This window comes from Puntigrus tetrazona, unplaced genomic scaffold (genome assembly GCF_018831695.1).
Source record: "Puntigrus tetrazona isolate hp1 unplaced genomic scaffold, ASM1883169v1 S000000008, whole genome shotgun sequence".
NCBI classification, from domain to species: domain Eukaryota; kingdom Metazoa; phylum Chordata; class Actinopteri; order Cypriniformes; family Cyprinidae; genus Puntigrus; species Puntigrus tetrazona.
Genome location: NW_025047688.1, coordinates 1,417,716 through 1,428,294, shown reverse-complemented (window position 1 = coordinate 1,428,294; position 10,579 = coordinate 1,417,716). Strand labels below are relative to the sequence as shown.

The window sequence follows — 10,579 nt, the reverse complement described above, 5'->3', positions numbered from 1 at the left end:
AATACCTAGAATATCAAAATCAACTGCGGGCGCCAGATCCTTTTCCTATCTAGCACCTAAACTATGGAACAATCTCCCTAACTCTATTCAGGAGGCAGACACACTCTGTCAGTTTAAATCTAGATTAAAGACACATCTTTTTAACCTAGCCTACACATATCACACTTTTATTATTTAAATCTATTAAAGGATTGCTAGGCTACATTGAACTTGAAATAAAGTACTGGTCATCCTGTCAGAGGAGAACTGGTCTCAACTGAGCCTAGTTTCTCCCAAGGTTTTTTGTTCTGTCAAGGATGGGGTTTTCATCCTCTCGTTCACTTAGTTGGGGACAATTAATTTCTAACGATTACTGATGATTTGAATACATCTTGATTCTTTTGCATTGTAGGTTATAATTAGATCGAACTGTTACATTTGTAATATTCTACTATCCTGAGATATATTCCAACATCAAGAAAGTCTCAATCCAACCAGGCAACCAAGCTTGTTTTATTTAAATAGACAAATAAGAAAAAAGTGCAACCTCCTGTGTACATGTGAACATTGTTACTTTTATCTAGAGCTCCAAAGAAATACAAATATTTGCATAATATCACAGGAGTCTGGAGATCAAGATCCCAGTCATTCAAAGTTGATGTGTCTGATGTGTCTTGAGACACCTGTCTCAGTTCCTCTTAAGCTATAATCAGTTCTCTGAAGGATCAGGTGTTACTGAAGAAGGTTTATCATTCTCGCTCGTTTAGGAGGTTAATGTGCGCCTCCGCCTGGTCTCATTAAAGTGTGTTTCAATCGCACCATTTCCTGTTTGTATCTGGTGTGCTTATGATACACACCTTCCCCACAGCTCTAAACCTAACCACTGCGTCTCATAATCACGCCAAAGCCAGTTCCCGTGTATAAATAGCGCACCAAATAGAAACTGAGAATCGTGCCATTAAGATCGGGCCATCCACTTTCACGTTTTTCCGAGCAAATATTTCTGTCACAATGGTTGTCTTTACAACTACTGAAGTTAGCACAGTCAGCTACGTCTTAGATAAAGATACACAGTCAACAAAACAGTGGATGTGTGTCAGTATAACGGATCGATGCATGTCTTATATTGGGCTAAACNAAATACTTTTCATTTAGGTCATTTGTAGTGCTGTATCTAATGGTTTCTCTGAGGGCTAAGATGGTAGAAGCGTTGCTGTCTGGGTCATCTTCTGGGTCAGCATCAAAACTTCATGGAAAGGTTGCTCTGCTTTCTGGAAACTGAGAAAGAACATGTATTATAGTCTGACAATAGAAACTGCTTTGAACTCCTATACCATATTTCAAACGTAAAATATTTCAAACAAATAAATAAAAAATTTAATAGTATTAACTTAGTATCAAATACCTCAAAATATAGCATCTGTAATACTGATGTGTAACCATTAGATGGCTGTATAGGCCTATATAATCTTGACTGTATCTACACTAGTTTTCAAATATTATTATTTGCGTGTATTAGGTTTTTTTATTTGAATAAATATTTAGGCATTATTAAGGACTATTTTTTCATCAGAGTTAGTTTGTTTAACCCTTGAAATGTTCATCTGAAGTGATTATTTTTGCATTATTACAGTCAAATCTAGGCACAGCAAGAACAGCAGAAAAATATTTATAGAATAGTAAAAAAAAATCTTATATTATACATTATTTCATATCATTAAAATGAAATAGGAAGCCACTAACATATGCTCACATCCACATATATAGGCAAATCTATGCTGGTGTGCAGAGTTATTATTATTAAATTATTCATTAGACCTTTTCATTTTCTTTGTAAAAACAATGTTTATCATAGTAAAGGTAACATATAAGATGAGTTTGGTGAACGGAGGATGGGAGCGCCAGAGTTTAAGCCCATTAATTCTCATCTTGTCTTAAAAACAGTTTGACGTTCGTTGTGTTGACTTTCAAACCTTCTTAAGTGTTTTTATTCTTTTTTTGGTTTGTTTTTTTTCCTGACATTTTTTAAAAATAAATTCCAACAATAAAGGGAACATTTAAATTAAATTAAATTAAATTGATTGTGAATTTATCTGAAAATATTCTTGAATAAGGAAGTCTATTCAGTGATTGGTTCATACATCTGTCATCAATACAGTCTACGGCACAGACTGCCACTTAAGATTTAGTCCAACGCTTAAATTATGACTGAGATGCCTGATAACAAACTTTTAAGCACAACTTTTAGCCAATATTTTTATAGAGACAGTGCTCATAAAGATAATAAATGATATTTGCTTAAATATCTGTGCTGGTACTACTAGATTTTGGTGCTGTGATACTGTCAATCATAACGTACTACTAGAAAGACTGGAAAACTGGCTCTGGCTTTCTGGGATGGTACTCAAATGGTTCAGGTCATACTTAGAAGGAAGAGGTTATTATGTGAGTATAGGACACTATAAGTCTAAGTGGATGTCCATGCGGAGTCCCACAAGGCTCAGTTCTTGCACCGCTCTTATTTAGCAAGTATATGCTCCCACTAAGTCAGATAATAAGAAAGAAATGACCTATCACAGCTATGTTGATGATACCCAGGTTTACCTAGCCTTATCTCCAAATGACTGCAGCCCTAACCTAAACCTACAGCTCCCTCTGCTGTTGAAAATAATGAAATTGCGTCTTTATATCTCTTTATAAATTATACCGCATTTCAGACAAGAATNATTATGTGAGTATAGGACACTATAAGTCTAAGTGGATGTCCATGCGGAGTCCCACAAGGCTCAATTCTTGCACCGCTCTTATTTAGCAAGTATATGCTCCCACTAAGTCAGATAATAAGAAAGAAATGACCTATCACAGCTATGCTGATGATACCCAGGTTTACCTAGCCTTATCTCCAAATGACTGCAGCCCTAACCTAAACCTACAGCTCCCTCTGCTGTTGAAAATAATGAAATTGTGTCTTTATATCTCTTTATAAATTATACCGCATTTCAGACAAGAACGAGAATAAATAGATAGCAAACCTAAACAGCACTTACCATCTATATATCAAATATTCAACTACCATCCCATTGATGATGAATGGTGAAAAAAACACATACAGTGGTCTTCAAGCAATCCTAATAAAAAGAGGTCCACAGAGTCAAATCCTTGTACAATATATGATAATCCACAAGGCAATAGGGCACAAACAATCCATTGAGAAACGTTCACTTGATGACTCAAAAAAACAGATACAAAGTAATATTTAAAAAGCCCATCTACAAAAGAACAAAACTCTTACTCGTTTAAATTGAAATTCTACTCTACTGCCTGCTTAAATTACTTGGGGTTTTAGCCTTCAAGCACCCCCTAGTGGAGTGTAGGAAAATAAATAGTAACAACTAGCCTTATTACAAGCATACTATGTTCTCAAATACATTGCAAGAAATAGTGGTTTTATATGGAAGCGGATCAATTTCAGCATCAGAGGGATCTCATTGTTAAAAAGAATCAGTCAGGAGAATTTCCAAGGCATTAGATATACCATGAAAAACAGTGAAGACAGTCATTATCTAGAGGAGGAAATATGGCACAACAGTCTTATTACCATACACTCAGTATCCCTCCAAAAGTTGAAAAGATGAAAAGAAACTGGAGCTGCAGGGATTTCTAGAAATGTAGTAGGTTAGACTGCCATCTTCCATATTCTTCATATGTGTGGACTATGGGGTAGAGTCAAAACATCCAAGCTCAGCTAAATTTAGCAAACAATTTAAAGTCACCCAAAAAACGTTTGGGAAAATGTCAGTGAGCGTGATTTCAGCAATCAGATTTGAGGAAATATCTGATTTAGGCTCATGATCAGGGTTAGGTGCTTCTACACCCTTTTACAAATACATTTCAGGTTGGGTTAGGTTTAGGCGTAGGGATCTTTATCATGTTCTTTGTATGTCAGGGAGAATGAGACGAGAGGCGTGCAGACCCATCTGCAAAGCTTTATTATAAAACATGGTCAAAGCACAGGCAAGGGTCAGACAGTGACACACAGGTATGTTGAGGGCAAGACAAAAGAGTAGTCCGGTAAACAGGCATGGGTCAAACAATGGCCAACGTATTCCAGAGGACTCTGTAAAGATGCTATTGCTAGGAGAGAGATAAACACAAACAATACTTAGCGTTTATTGGTGGTTTGAGGCTGATTTTCATAGTGTGTGTAATTGGCTGCATGTGAGAATGGAGTCAGTGAAATGGAACATGGGAAATGTATTCCAGTCTGGGTAATGTGAGAGTCATTGTAATAAAGACCATGGCCAGGCCATGCACAGGACTTGTGACAATATAAAGACTCTTAAAATGTGTCTCAGCATTCTTAAAGTTCTTAAAGCGAACTATAGATGACACAGGACCACCATTACACTGAGTTCAACATTAACTGCTGGATGAAGAATTGAACTAGGCATTGCAGTTAAAATTCTAAATATTGTAGAGTTTTCACTTGGCCTCTCCCAACAGGAACGAGTGCACAAAAGATGGTGAATTGAATCAAATTCAATGTGTTTTTCGCCAGCTGGCAACCCAGGGTGCCCAAGACATTTGGGTAAACTGCAGTGGGTGGGTTTCACAAACCAAAATGTATAGTTAATGTATAATAATTTTTATGCTTTAGTAGTGACAAAAACTTAAATACAGCTCCTTTAATACTAGGTGCATGTATTTCCATTCATATACTGCCTATCTCCAGCTAGATCCAGCGGTCCTTCTGAAATTTCCTTTCAATCTGCAGAGCAACTTAAAAATGCTGAATAAAAATGTTCAGTGAGAGTCCACTGCAGGCGTCCATGTTATTGACGACAAAATGATGCATATTAGATTGCCCCATCACTCCAGTGAGTAGCCCATTGTTTTTTGTGCAAAATAAAAGTCTTATCCTGAAATTGTGTCTCTTGCCGTAGGATCTTCACAGCCTTATACTGGGGCACTTTATCTTTATGATGAACTCTTTGGAAGAAACCACACTGTAAAAGAGAAAAAAACACAACAAGATAAAAATGTATATCTGGCACAATAAAAAAAGAAATCACCTTGAGTGTGTGTGTGTTTAATAACCCGGTTAAAATCATGTAAAAATGATTTGACCTGTTATTCTAAGGTTTAAACTTTCATTCCTTTGACATAATAATAATGTACTCCACTGGCAGGTGTTCATTCATTTACATCTCTTTTTTTTTTAGAGTGATAAAGTTATCACTCGACAACTGCTGCTTTTCAGATGTTGTTTTGATGCTTTTCTCACACGAACTAAAGTCTTACTCAGATCTAATATTTTGTAAAACATTTTTTAAATCTGTTCAGTCAAGCCATCATCCTTAACCTTCAATGAACTTTAGGCTTTCATGTTAAGAAGGGTATAATGTTTCTTTATGATGTATATGTTGAGAAGGAGCACTGCTTATTGCATAAACATTTGTTAGAGTTTTGACTTTCAGATGCAAAATGTGCTCAAATAGAATAAAACATGCAATGTGATTTGCTAAGGTTTACGACGGTCAACTTATTGATGTTTGTGTCATTCAATGTCATTTGCACTTGATTTTCAAAGAATCCACTTATTTGTGACTTTAGGCTAGTAATGGAAATGATCTGTATTCTTCAGTTTATTTATTTGCTCAACTTTTGACTATGGAAATTAATGTATTGCTTTTTCCGCCTTGATTCAATGATAGCACTGCCATCAAAAGTTATTTACAAATTCTAATTCTGTAAAGATGCGTGTTAAATTCATGTCCCAGCGGTGGTGCCCTGTCTCCGTGATGCTTCACTAACAGAAACTCACACTCACGGATGTTAAGCTCTTGTTAGGCATGCTAATTATTATTCAAAAACTGGTTATCGTGCCATGACACTTGTAGTTAGGGAAGCCACCGCACAGCAGCACACTGTGTACCACATGAGGGATGTGCTGGATGAGGCTCTTAGTGAAGTTCAGTGGCCTGCTTTCTCTCCACATCGGATGGCTGCAGCTGTAGTTGAGCGCGGTAATACTCGGTTTCATAGTGAGGCTGCTTCTGTGTGCGCTTGAAAAAACCACACTGCTCCACCAGACGGGAATATATAACAGAAATATGCAAACAAATGTAGGTACAGACAGAAGAAACCAGGAGGAAGTATCAATGGCTGGTTAAAGACCATGCATTTATTTCATCACGCATCGACTGCTGGACTGCCCTCTTTATTGGTTTACCTGCCAGCTCCATCACCAAATTACAATATATTCATAATTCTGCTGCTAGAATACTCAGATAACCCCAGATGTGTAGAATCTTCATTGTCTCCCTGTTGCTCACTGTATTCAATTCTAAATTGTCCTGCTAGTTTTCACGTCCCTGCATGGCTTGGCTCCCCTGTGTCTTTGTTAGTTTGGCCCCTGTGTTAACTTCCTCTGACTCTGGTCTTCTTGGGACCGCTCTATTTAATGGGGGGCAGATCATTTAGTGTTATTGCGCCCAAACTCTGGAATTTACCTCCACTTCTGTTAATAATATCTCACCTGTTTTTTGAATGTTATTCCTCAGATTTTGACTCAATAACCTTGTTTAATCAACAATCCAATGTTTGTGTTCTGTTCTGCTCGACCCATTTTCTAATTGGTACCCCGCTCATATAATGTTTCTCTACTTTATCTACTTTGTGTTATTTCTTATTTCTATATATTATCTTTTCTTCTTATATTTCATTGTAAAGTGTCCTTGAGCACCGGAAAGGTGCTAATATATATAAAAAAACCCTATTATTATTATCATTAAAGACTTAGAAACTAAGGAAATATTATGATGTTGTATAGTTGGTGACCACTTTACGTAGTTTCAGACCCATTCATAAAAATTCTGACATCTTTTATAAGACCAGATTTGATATAAATGGCAGTCAATTACAACTTACAATGGTACTAAGGACGCTTGATGTCACTGTTTACATTAGATGAGCAAATGCCAGCCGTTCTCTCCTACTATCTAGTTGTACGGCCTGCTTTTATAATATATTCAGCTTGACAGCAATCATAAATCACCAAGGTGACGGTGAAGGTTGTGTGGTAATACCATGGTTTCAGTTCGACTGCAATAAAAACAGAAGCTTATTAAGTGGATGCAGGTGCACACTTACCTTCCACAGTAAACACACCAGCAGCGCCAGAACAATAATTCCAGCCAGAACAGCAATAAGAATGATCCACCATGGGATGCTGTGCTGATCCGACANCACACACACACACACACACACACACACACTAATGAATACACTAACCTGAACATGCTCAGATGGGAGAGCGTGTGTTCTCTGACCTGTGTAGAAGCATCCTTCAGCACCAGATGTCTAATGTTGGATTTAATGGTGATGTTGGCTCTGACCAGCAGCTCCACAGCACTAACAGATGAAAACTCCTAATGGACAGAAAGTGAACACTGTACTGGTAGTTCTGCGTCTGCAATTCGACTCGGATGAGCTGATAAAACAATCCACAAATATCAGATGAACTTTCTATTAAAGCTTCATTAAAACTGCAGCAACCCAGTAAATGTTACATGCAGTACTGTGTTATATTACTCATGAAATACAATGATTGATGCTCACCAGGCTTAGAAATAGCTGTTTTCTATGTAAATATATGTTAAAATGTCATTTAATCCTGTGATAAAAGCAGACTTTTCAGCATACAAAATGTACAAACTCAGAATCATCTCTCAAATGTGTGTATGTTTGATTCATAAAAATAACGTATAAACAGAAAACGTGTGTACGCCTCTCTTAGATGTGAATATGAATGGTTTCAGCTCTTTGCCTTGTTTATTTCTAATAAAAAACAAAAGTCCCTGAATTTTCATATTGGAAATATTCTCAGACTTTTGATCAAGACACTTATTAACAAGAAAACAAAATCTCCTCCAGAAATGAGCATTCTAGTAAAATTCTAGTTCAAAATTAACAGAAATTCCAAAACACAGTTTTCTTGCCTGATGTTAACTCATATGTTAACTCACTTATCATTCTTGTAATCTACAGTAAATATTATCTCCTTTCAACATTTGTCCCACTGTTATTAAAAGGAAGCTTCACCTCAATGAAAGTGCTGTTCCACATGTGCGCTCGGATCCTGAAACGAGTCGAGCCGGAGAAGGTGAGCAGAGGACACTGGAAGAGCAGACAGCGTGCAGAGCCCAGTAAACAATCCTGAAAAACACGATCAGATCCATCACCCACAACCCCAGCTCATGAAATAATAATTCTGTCCAGCGTCCTGCTTCACACTCACCAGGGTGAGAGACTTTCTTCTCTCAGAGGCAGAAACAGCTGGAGTGATTTTTCCTGGGCTTCTGGGGAGCAGGTCTTCTGTCGTCTCCAGATGCGAGCGTGCCTTTCTGCTGCCCTTTTCATTGATAATTGTCTCACTCAGTACTTGCACTTATTAGTGGTCATCGGCGTGATTTGATGGGTGTCTGTGAGTACCTTGATGTTTTCTGCCTGTGGCGGCTGGTCAAGGCCCAGAGGGTTGAGCGCTGACCGAGGTTCACAGAGAGTGGGCGGCTGACCTTCCACCTGCAGAGCACTCGGATACAACAGCCACTTCCTATTGACCAGCTCATACGGCCACAGGATGTTCAGGGAGGCCGAGCCAAACGTNGACTCGTTTCTGTCCTGTTTCTTCCATTTCTACTCAACAGAAGGTAAAATCTCATATAGAAAACATACAGCAATCATTTCTCTCCCTTGTTTCTGAAGAGATTTCAACACTGTGTCAAAGTGTGATGAACATAAAGCCCTATTTGCCATTCGTCTGTAGTAATGGAGTTATGTAAATGTTATTTTTTACTCTTTGCATTGTTCAGCAAAGACCTTTTTTCTTCTTTTTTTAATTTAGTGCTCTTTATGAATCACTTAGGACGTGACTTTTATCCACATAAATAATGAAGTACTAGTACAAACAGTACTAGTTTGTTAGTTGTCTTATAATCCATTACAGTCTACAAAACAAAATGGCAGCAGCTGTGTTTGTGTGAAACAAGAGAGTGAGTCCACGATATAAGGATGATTAAGAATTAAGACATTTTACTAATTGTATTAAAGAGACATTGGTGTCTCGTGTGTGTGTGTGTGTGTGTGTGTGTGTGTGTATGAACATTCAGATGTAACCATGTAATTCAATTACATTTTTTTCTCAGTAACTGTAACTAATCACAATTACATTTATTTTGTAATTAAATGACATAATTCCATTACATGTAACTAGTCACTCCTCAAAACTGTGTAAGAATAACCCCATACACGAATCACCTTATAGCAGACCTATACAGGTGGAGCCATGTGTCACGTGATGAAGATCATTAGATGAGACGGAGTTAGACCCATCAGACTGTGAGTCTAGAGTTCTCTGCAAACATGAACTTACGATGAATTCGTAGTCCACTGGGCTGCCGATGTCCTGCAGTGAGGTCATGGCGCTCTCTCCCCTGACCGCTCCGCTGAAGAACAGCTGATGAGGGCGCACCAGTCTGACCGAGACACAATCAACACATTCAAACTACATGTTTTATTTTAATTCAAGATGAATTAACACATCTGTTGAAATGCACTGAAATGAGATTAACTGTAAACATCAGAAAACAAGACAGCTACCCGCTAAGCACCAGAGGAAGCTCGATGACCACCCGGGCATACGCTCTGACCGGAGCCAAAGCAGGCTGCTCACTGATCCTGTGGGTGATTCACACAGATTCATCTCACATCGCTGGGGTGATTTTGCTCAGAAAACAAACACTTTCAGGCAGAAAACAGAACTGAACTCACGTAGACAGCGTAAGATGAACGGACAGCGACGTTGTTTCTATAGTGAATGCAGACGTGCTCAAAACTAGATAAAATTTGACCTGATGTAGAGAATTAACGGTCAGTCTCGGTTTCATGAAGGTCAGAATAGTGTTAGTGGAGCTTTACCGTACCGTGGCTTCTCTTTTCAGAGGATTGCCCAGTTCACACAGCGCCTGAGAGCCGTTCTGATTGACCTCACACAACACCTTCAAGACAAGAACACACAGCACAGTCAGGACTCGCAAACGAGAATTACGATGGAGAAAGACACAAACAGACCTGCTGGCTCAAGAGTCCAGAGTATGAGAGCGTGTCGGGCAGAGACACCAGCAGCTGGGCGGCGTGGGCATCGTCTCCATCTTCCTGTGGGTTTTCCGGGTCAGACGGCATGTTAGACACCGTGACCTCCAGCACTACTGACCTCTGATCCGACAGAGAGAACACCGGCACATCAGACTCGTCTCTAAACGCAAGAGCACGTGGGAGAAATTGATATGATGAAGGCCAGTTATTAATACTAAACCCTCGTATAGGAAATACGTGAGGTACGAAGCATGTGTCTGTAGATGTGCTCTGCTCACTGTCAGATGTGTGGACCAGCTCTTACCGCGGCAGAGGAGTGAAGGCATTTGAGATCGGCGCTTTTGTGCCAAACTGATAGGAGAGTTGAAGGTTGCTCTGGCATATTTTATCTTCACCACACCCTTCTCTGACAAAATTAACCTGAGAAGTAGACAGACAGCTTACG

General features: G+C 38.7%; 1 pseudogene; it reads right to left on the bottom strand.

Moving 5' to 3' along the window:
• Positions 1-3,949: 3,949 nt before the first annotated feature.
• LOC122332265 overlaps positions 3,950-10,579 on the bottom strand; it is a 26,691-nt pseudogene continuing 20,061 nt past the window's right edge.